At 37.0% G+C, this 7,685-nt stretch overlaps 1 pseudogene; it reads right to left on the bottom strand.

Annotated features, from left to right (window-relative positions):
• Positions 1–5,691: 5,691 nt before the first annotated feature.
• LOC143396795 (vacuolar protein sorting-associated protein 37A-like) lies at positions 5,692–6,923 on the bottom strand (annotated as a pseudogene).
• Between the last annotated feature and the right edge of the window lie 762 nt (positions 6,924–7,685).

Raw genomic sequence — 7,685 nt, 5'->3', positions numbered from 1 at the left:
AGAGAGCTCCTCTGCACTTCAAACAAAAAGGCCAAAGGCCAGGGCAGCCCAAGCCATTTGCAAATAACATCTTACCATCATGTGTTCCAGATGCTGTGCATGGAGTAAGGGCAGAGTTAGGGGGGCCTATTTGCATAGCTGGGTTTTGGTCTTGCTTTGGCCTCATTCCTTGTTTTTATGCTCCTGTTCTTCTTTTTGGGGATAGGAATATTTATTCTGTGCCACTGTATAGTGGACATAAATAACTTGCTTTTGATTTTTTATAGGAACTCAGTTAAGTATTTTGCCTGTGTCTTAGATGAGATTTTTAAACTTGGACTAGATTTTTGAGTAATGCTGAAACTGTTAAAGACAATGGGACTCTTGGAGATTAACTAAATTCATTTTGCATTTTGAGATGGACATGAGCTTTTGTGGGGCAAGGGTGGAATGTTATGTCTTGAATGTCAGGTGTCCCCCAAAAGCTCCTGTTGATGTAGGAATATTCAGAGGTAAAATGATTAGATTATGAAAGCTGTAACCTAATTGATCTATCCTAGTTCAAAAGGACTGACTGGGTGGTAACTGTAGTCAAGTGGGATGTGGCTGGAGGAGGAAGTCACTGGGGGCTTACCCTGGAAGGGTTGTTATTCCTGTGACTCCTTCCACCTCCAACCCCTGCCTTTCTTTGCTTCCAGATCTCACTATGAGTGAATAGCTTTCCTCTGCCAGGCCCTTCCTCCATTACATGCTGACTCATCTTGGGCCCAGAGCAATGTAGTTGGCCATCTACAGACTGAGGCCTCTGAAACAATGACTCCCAAATAAAATTCTCACTTCTATGTTGTTCTTATCAGGTGTTTTAGTCACAGAACTAAAAAAGGTAACTAAAACAGTGTGCCCCCCAAAAGCTCCTATGTAAATACAGTAATAATCTGAGGTAAAATAATTAGATAAGGACTGTAACCTAATCACTCCATCCTAGTCTGAATGGACTGAATGTCCCACTGTAGGCAGGTGGGACATGGCCAGATGAGGTGGGTCACTGCGGGTGTGCCCTGGAAGTGTTCACCTTCCCTGATGCTCCTTTCCCTCGATCCCTCTGCTCCCTGGTTGCAGTGCTGCTCCACTACACCCTTCTGCCATAATATTCTGCCTCATGTTGGGCCTAGAGTGATGGACTTCGCTAACTATGCACCTCTGAACCTAAGAGTCAAAATAAATTTTCCCTCCTCTAAGCTGTTCTTGGTGGGTACTTTGTTCACAGTGATGCAAAGCCAACACACACACACCTTCCTGTCCACAAAAGATTTTTCAAAATTAGGGTTTTGTTAATAAAGAAGGAGAGAATAAGTATTTGCTAAATAACCAGAAATATCCATGAACTACCACAATGATCGTACCAATTCAAGATGGTATCATGTAGCAAGCATAATATATTCTGTTAAGGGTCTAAGCAAACCAAAGGCCTCAGAGGAAGTAGAGAGAGGCCCAAAACATCAAAAGCATCTCTCCAAGTTATTCTCATCAAATATCCCCTCTGTTCAGAATAAATGAGACCTCTGTGTGAAATTCACAGGACCAATTCACATACCATGAGCATTGAAATTATGAAACATAACAAGATACTCTGTGCCCAAAGACGTGTTGTCACCTTCATTAGACAAGAACACCTGTCTTCACCCAAACTCCAACCAAAGGAATTTCATCTACCAGGCTGCGTTCAGTTTGTAACTGTGTTTTGTACTTCTTTTCCTCTTGTTTTGGAATGGGGGGATGGTGTGGATAGAAGAGTCTTCCTTCAGCTTTATCCTTTTAATTATGTAAGATAAGGTTAGTGGACCAAGATGCCTTATACAAAACAGGATGGATAAATTATATCTTCTCTCCATCTTAAGCACTCTTGCAAGAGTTGTTTAAAATTTTTTTTTAAATTTTTCCCCTTATATCTACAAAGTAAACCAGTAAATTTGTGGTGTTTGCTAACTCCCATTTATAATAAAAGGCATTGGGAATCTCAAAATAAGTATAGAATTCATCTTTGCCCTGTAAAAGTTCACATCTTTTGAGGGGTAAAATAGACCATAATTGTGCAATGTAGCAATCTGTACAACTGAAATATTCCTAATGTGCCACAGGGGCACTGAATTGAGAAAGTAACCCAATCACAGGGTAAAGAGAGGGACAGATTAGTAATGCCTGAAAAGGGGATACTCCTTTTGTCGAACTTAAAAGAGAGTGGGGAACAAGAACATTTAGAACAGATGGAAAACATGGGCAGAAGGAAAAAGATTTAAAAAAAAAAAACTCTGGCATGTGTAGAAAACAATAAAACAATGTATGGTTGCTAGAATATAAAAAATGAGGAAGGGTATACTGATATACATTGGAAAGGATCTGAAGGCCAGGTCAGGGAAGACCTTATACACCATCTCCTTAAGCTTGATCCTATAACTGATGATGACCTTTTGAAGAATTTTAGACAGCCAAGGTCAGGACATTCTAGATCTCACTCTGGATAAGAGGTGGGGGTAAGACTGCAGCCACGGAAACTGGATTGAAGGCCACTGCAATAACCCAAACAAGACAAGAATCTAAAAGAAACAAGTAATATAAGAAGGTAGTAACCTTAGGAAAATAAAAGGTGCGTTTATTCATTTAATGAATACTTTTTGAGCAGCATTGTGTTAGAAACACTGTTATGGGTAGAGGGATACAACACTGAGAAAAACACAAAAATCCCTTCCCTCATGGAATGTACAAGATAGTGTTAAAGTTCTTCCGTGTTTATGGGTGAATAATTCTGCTTTCCTTGTGTAACAAAAGGCTAGCCTTCACAAGATTTTTGGTCCAGCTCTAAAAGGTAGTCTTTATCAAAAGAAAAAAGGAAGATGAGGCTCAGTTCCTCACTTACATGGTGCTCTAAATCTTGAAGGACCTGGTCCTGGAAAATAGTAAGAGAAACCTGTCGCACTGATGAATATGCACGATTTTCACAGATCTCTGAAACACCTTTAACATTTCATCATACAGCTGCTGCGTCTCAGCTTGCTCTGTCTTGGCAGCTTTGATGGTATGGTAATGTCAGGATGTGACATTCCTGCCTACCTAGGTATGCACTGATGATTCCATTTTTCATGAACAATGAGGTCTTGGCAATCTTTGGGGACCACTTTAAAATTCTTGAACATCCACTCAAATTTTGCAATTTTCAAGACATCTGTTACCCTTGGCTCTAATTTTGAAGGTGAGCTTCTTCAGAACATATTTTTTACTAACTCAGGAGGTTCAGTAATGTCACATTACAAATTTTCTTCTTTACTCTGTTTTAAAGTAGAGAATATGTAAGTGATAAGAACCTGAATGTGCTTTAACTTCTAAGATTAAAGGATTTAGAGAAGAAAGTTCTATGAAATGTCTAAAACAGCAGCTTTCTCCTTCATTAAACACCTGGCAAAGGAACCTCTTTCTACATTTTCTGTTCTAGACAGGTAATCAGTATTTTTTTTTAGAAAAAAAATCATTTAAGTTTATTGCAGTCATGTAACCCAAATTCATACAGGCATAAATTCTTTCCAACCAAAAAGACATAAATAACCTATATCTGAACTAAATTACCAATTTGTATAATACAGATAATCTTGATCAAACTTCTCTAATGACTGGTTTGTTAAGAGGTTATCTAATAAATTAATGTGATGATCATTATTATCCAAAGTACAGGTATGAAGACATGAATTGGTATAACTATTCTGTGTATACAACCAGAGATATGAAAAATTGTGCTCTATGAGTGTAATAAGAATTCTAATGCATTCCACTGTCATATATAAATAAAAATAAATAAATAAATAAATTTAAATGAAATTATGTATATACATATTTTTTTCATTTGGGTAGAACAGGAGGTAGATAAGAACCTCAATAACTAAACCATATTTGAGTTATCTTTATATGGCATTTCCATAATTCCTTATTTTTTATGTAGGTGCTTAATAAAATTTATAGATCAAATGAATTAATGGTCTTTTAGAAGGGTTCTGGTCTGCTGACCTCTTGTTCTAGAATATATCTAGTTTCCAGGAAAGCTACCTGATTTGTTTGTAAAAGACTGGGAATGCCAAATCTTCCAGTGACTGCAGTGATTGTTGGGAATATTAAGCTCTGATGGGCAATGCTATCACACCGGATATTGTCACAGACAATAAAGAAAGTTCTGAATGCCTAAAAGACTATCACAAATTTGACACACTAACTTTTATCTCATTATTTTATCTACAAATCAGGAATAATGTTAACTTCTTCTGGGCATTTTGAAAATTAAATAGCATGCCCTTAGCACAGTGCCAGCAAGACAGACAATTAATAAAAGCTATTTTCTGCATCCAACATTGTACCTTTTTAGCCCATGTGAATATTTGACTTCTACAAACATGGAATATTAAGTATTTTTCAATTCTAAGAGAATAAGTCTTTCCCCTAAAACTCCATTGCTAAAGACATGTATAGAAGGAGAGAAGAATGAAGACAAAGATAATCTGTAATGTATGCATGTTGAAATAATAATTATAAGGAGATAAAATGTAAGCAAAAATATGCACTAGGTTGTTTTGTGATTTAGATACTAGTTTATCGAGCCTCAGATACAGTTTAAGATTTTCCCCATTTAGAATCTTTTAAGGCTACTTATGAAATATGTTCATTTGGTGACATGGCATAGAAGCAAATTACTGAACACAGTACAAATGAAGAGAAAATTCACTAAAAATTCAGATTGCTTAAAAATTAAATAGTACTTTTACTAGTTACTATAAAACTTTTCTCAGGAAAATCAAATTCACATAAAAATGAGAAAAATTCATTGATTTTTTGTGTCTAGATTTATTAATTTTATTAACAAAAAGATTTTTTTTAACATTAGGAATTTAGAAAGCAAACCCATCTAACCACAAACCCATCAGATACTTATTTTTTAAGAATTAGCCTGAAAATTTGTTTTAAACTGGTTTAAATGAAACCAGTCATTTTCTTAAATAAAATATTTATTTAACTGTATTGCAACTTAAATGTTCCTTTAGTTTTAAAAATAAAACAATATATGAAGAGCTGGTTTTACTTTTTTAATTTATTGTATATAATAAAAGTAAGTTACTTGAGATGGCACATTGGCATATCTGGTGTTTTCTGACACTATGAATATTTAAAAACAAATTGCCCTTGAAAAGTTTTATCACACAAAAAGAAATAAAGAAAATAAAAAGGTCTTCCACAGTTGAAAATTTCTTCAAAAACAGGTTGAGAGGAAAATAATCTAAATAACACACCATTCTTGATAAAGAACTGAGGCAGCTTTGAATTAAAACTACAAATTTAAATTAGTTTTATAAGGTACTAAAAACTAGCTAAAATTACATGCACAGGTATTTAATCAATAATAAGAGGAATAGCAGCAGAACTTAAATATATGATAGTTTATCAACAGTAAACGAATATTTTTAGTGCAAGTAGTGCAGAAAATTTTCTCAAAGCAAAGTTCAAAGCAATTATTTCGATCTATACAAAATCAATCTCAGTTCTGTATACATTCTATATAGTATTTTGGTGAATTCAGCAACTGTGAATGGAATGCCAATCTGCAAATCATAAATATAAAACATTGTGTTTAGTTTCATGTCTCATTTTTCTTTTGGCAGTTCATGTTTTCAGGAAAATCTATAGTGGAGTATGAAACTGGCTGTGCATTGCTATCACCCATTGAAGTTTCTCTTCCTTGGCTCTTGTACAGCGACAAATTGTTCTCTTTCCCATGAAGCTACTGAGAAAATTGTCTATTTCAGTTTTTCCCTCCAAGAAATCTTCAGCAATATTATCAAATTCTTCTTCAGCTTCATGTGCAGCTACTTTCAATCTTGCCTGCAGAGCACTTGCACTACAACTCTAAGTTCATGCTGCCTTTGCATCTTCTTTTCAAAAGTAGATTTCATTTGTGTAAGTCATTCATACTTCTCTAAAACAAGCACAGTATTTTTTAAAATTTATTTTAATTAGGTATATATGACAGCAGAATGCCTTTTGGCTTCCAAACTAGGTTCCAAAGGAGATTTTTTTTCTTGCTAATTTCTCGATACTTTTTACTAAGTCATCCTGTCTGTAATAATTTGTTTCAATTGAGGCAAAGTCAGGAATTGTTCTAGTAATACTTCCTCTTGTTCATTCATATCTGTGAGTTGCGATAAACTAAATTCTGAGAGTTCTGGAAATGAATCAGGGACATCTGGTATCTTATAACCAAAACCGTTCTGGCTTATCGGTGCTAAAGTGTCCATTGTGGGAACAGGTAAAGGCAGACTTGAAAGGACATCAAATGAAGGAGCAGCAGGCTTGGCTATGGTATAACTTGTTGAAGAAGAAACAGTGTCAGCAATAGGCAAAGAAGTAATATTCCTGTTAGCTTCTTATGGAGGATATGGAGGAAGAAATGGAAATCCCTGAGAAGCATAAGGAGGTATTCTGCCTGGGTTACTGTAAAGGTATGGAAATGCTGCTGAAGCAGGAGCTAAAACTGGGGGATTACTCCAGAACTCACTCAACAGACTTTGAGTAATTTCCCCAATATCTGAATGCATTGTAAAAATTGCTTACTAATGCAGAAGTAACATACACTCCTTGTTTATCCACTAAGTGATGCCATATTGGTGGATAAACACTCATCACTGGTTTTTCCTGAGGAAATTGTGGAAGAGGTAATATATTAATGTTATTAGGTTGTTTACAGTGAATGGCAACCTGCATTCCATATCTTTCTGTATTCTAGCTATATGGAGTGTGAGTTCCAGAAGGACTTGATGATGTGCGGCTTCTGCTGTTAGGAGGCTGGTGAGGCCACCAGGAGACCCAGCAGCGGAGGAGGACGCGCTCTTGGTTAAGGGAAAGAGCCAGCTCATCCTCCTTGGGTCCCTGGGCCCAAGGCCCTAGAAGGCTCTGTTCTGCTTCTCCCAGCTGCTCCCCTGCGCTCTCCAGCAACAGAGGAGTGGGCTGAGACGTGTGGCCTAAACGCTGGGGGGGCCGCATCTTCACTAAGCAAGCCAGGCTCTTGGTCTCGGGTTCTGAGGGACATGCTGTAATGCAGTTAGCTAGAGAGGGACAATGTGCCACCCGGGACAGGCAGTCCTCCCTTCACTGCTTAGACACCCAAACCAGGGAGTCTGACCACCCAGCACTCAATCACCCTCAGTAATCAGTATTTTTAAGCACAGTATTTTTTAAAATTTATTTTATTTAGGTATATATGACAGCAGAATGCATTTTGATTCATTGTGCACAACTGCAGCACAACTTTACATTTCTCTGGCTGTACACGATGTAGCGGAGCACCATATGTGCAGTCATACATGTACCTAGGGTACATCTCATTCCACCATCTATCCTACCCATGATCCCTCCCCTCCCCTACCTTCCTTTTCCCCATCAAAGTTCCTCCATTTTTCCCATGTCCTCTGCGTTATGGATTAGCATTCACTTATCAGAGAACACATTTGGCCCTTGGTTTTTTGGGATTGGCTTACTTCACTTTGCATGATATTCTCCAGCTCCATCCATTTACCTGCAAATGCCATAATTTTATTCTCTTTTAATGCTGAGTAATAATCCATTGTGTGTGTGTGTGTGTGTGTGTGCGCGCGTGTGTGTGTATCACAGTTTCTTTA

This window comes from Callospermophilus lateralis, chromosome 4 (genome assembly GCF_048772815.1).
Source record: "Callospermophilus lateralis isolate mCalLat2 chromosome 4, mCalLat2.hap1, whole genome shotgun sequence".
NCBI classification, from domain to species: Eukaryota; Metazoa; Chordata; class Mammalia; order Rodentia; family Sciuridae; genus Callospermophilus; species Callospermophilus lateralis.
The sequence above is the reverse complement of the archived record's forward strand: the minus strand, read 5'-3'. Positions and strand labels throughout refer to the sequence as shown.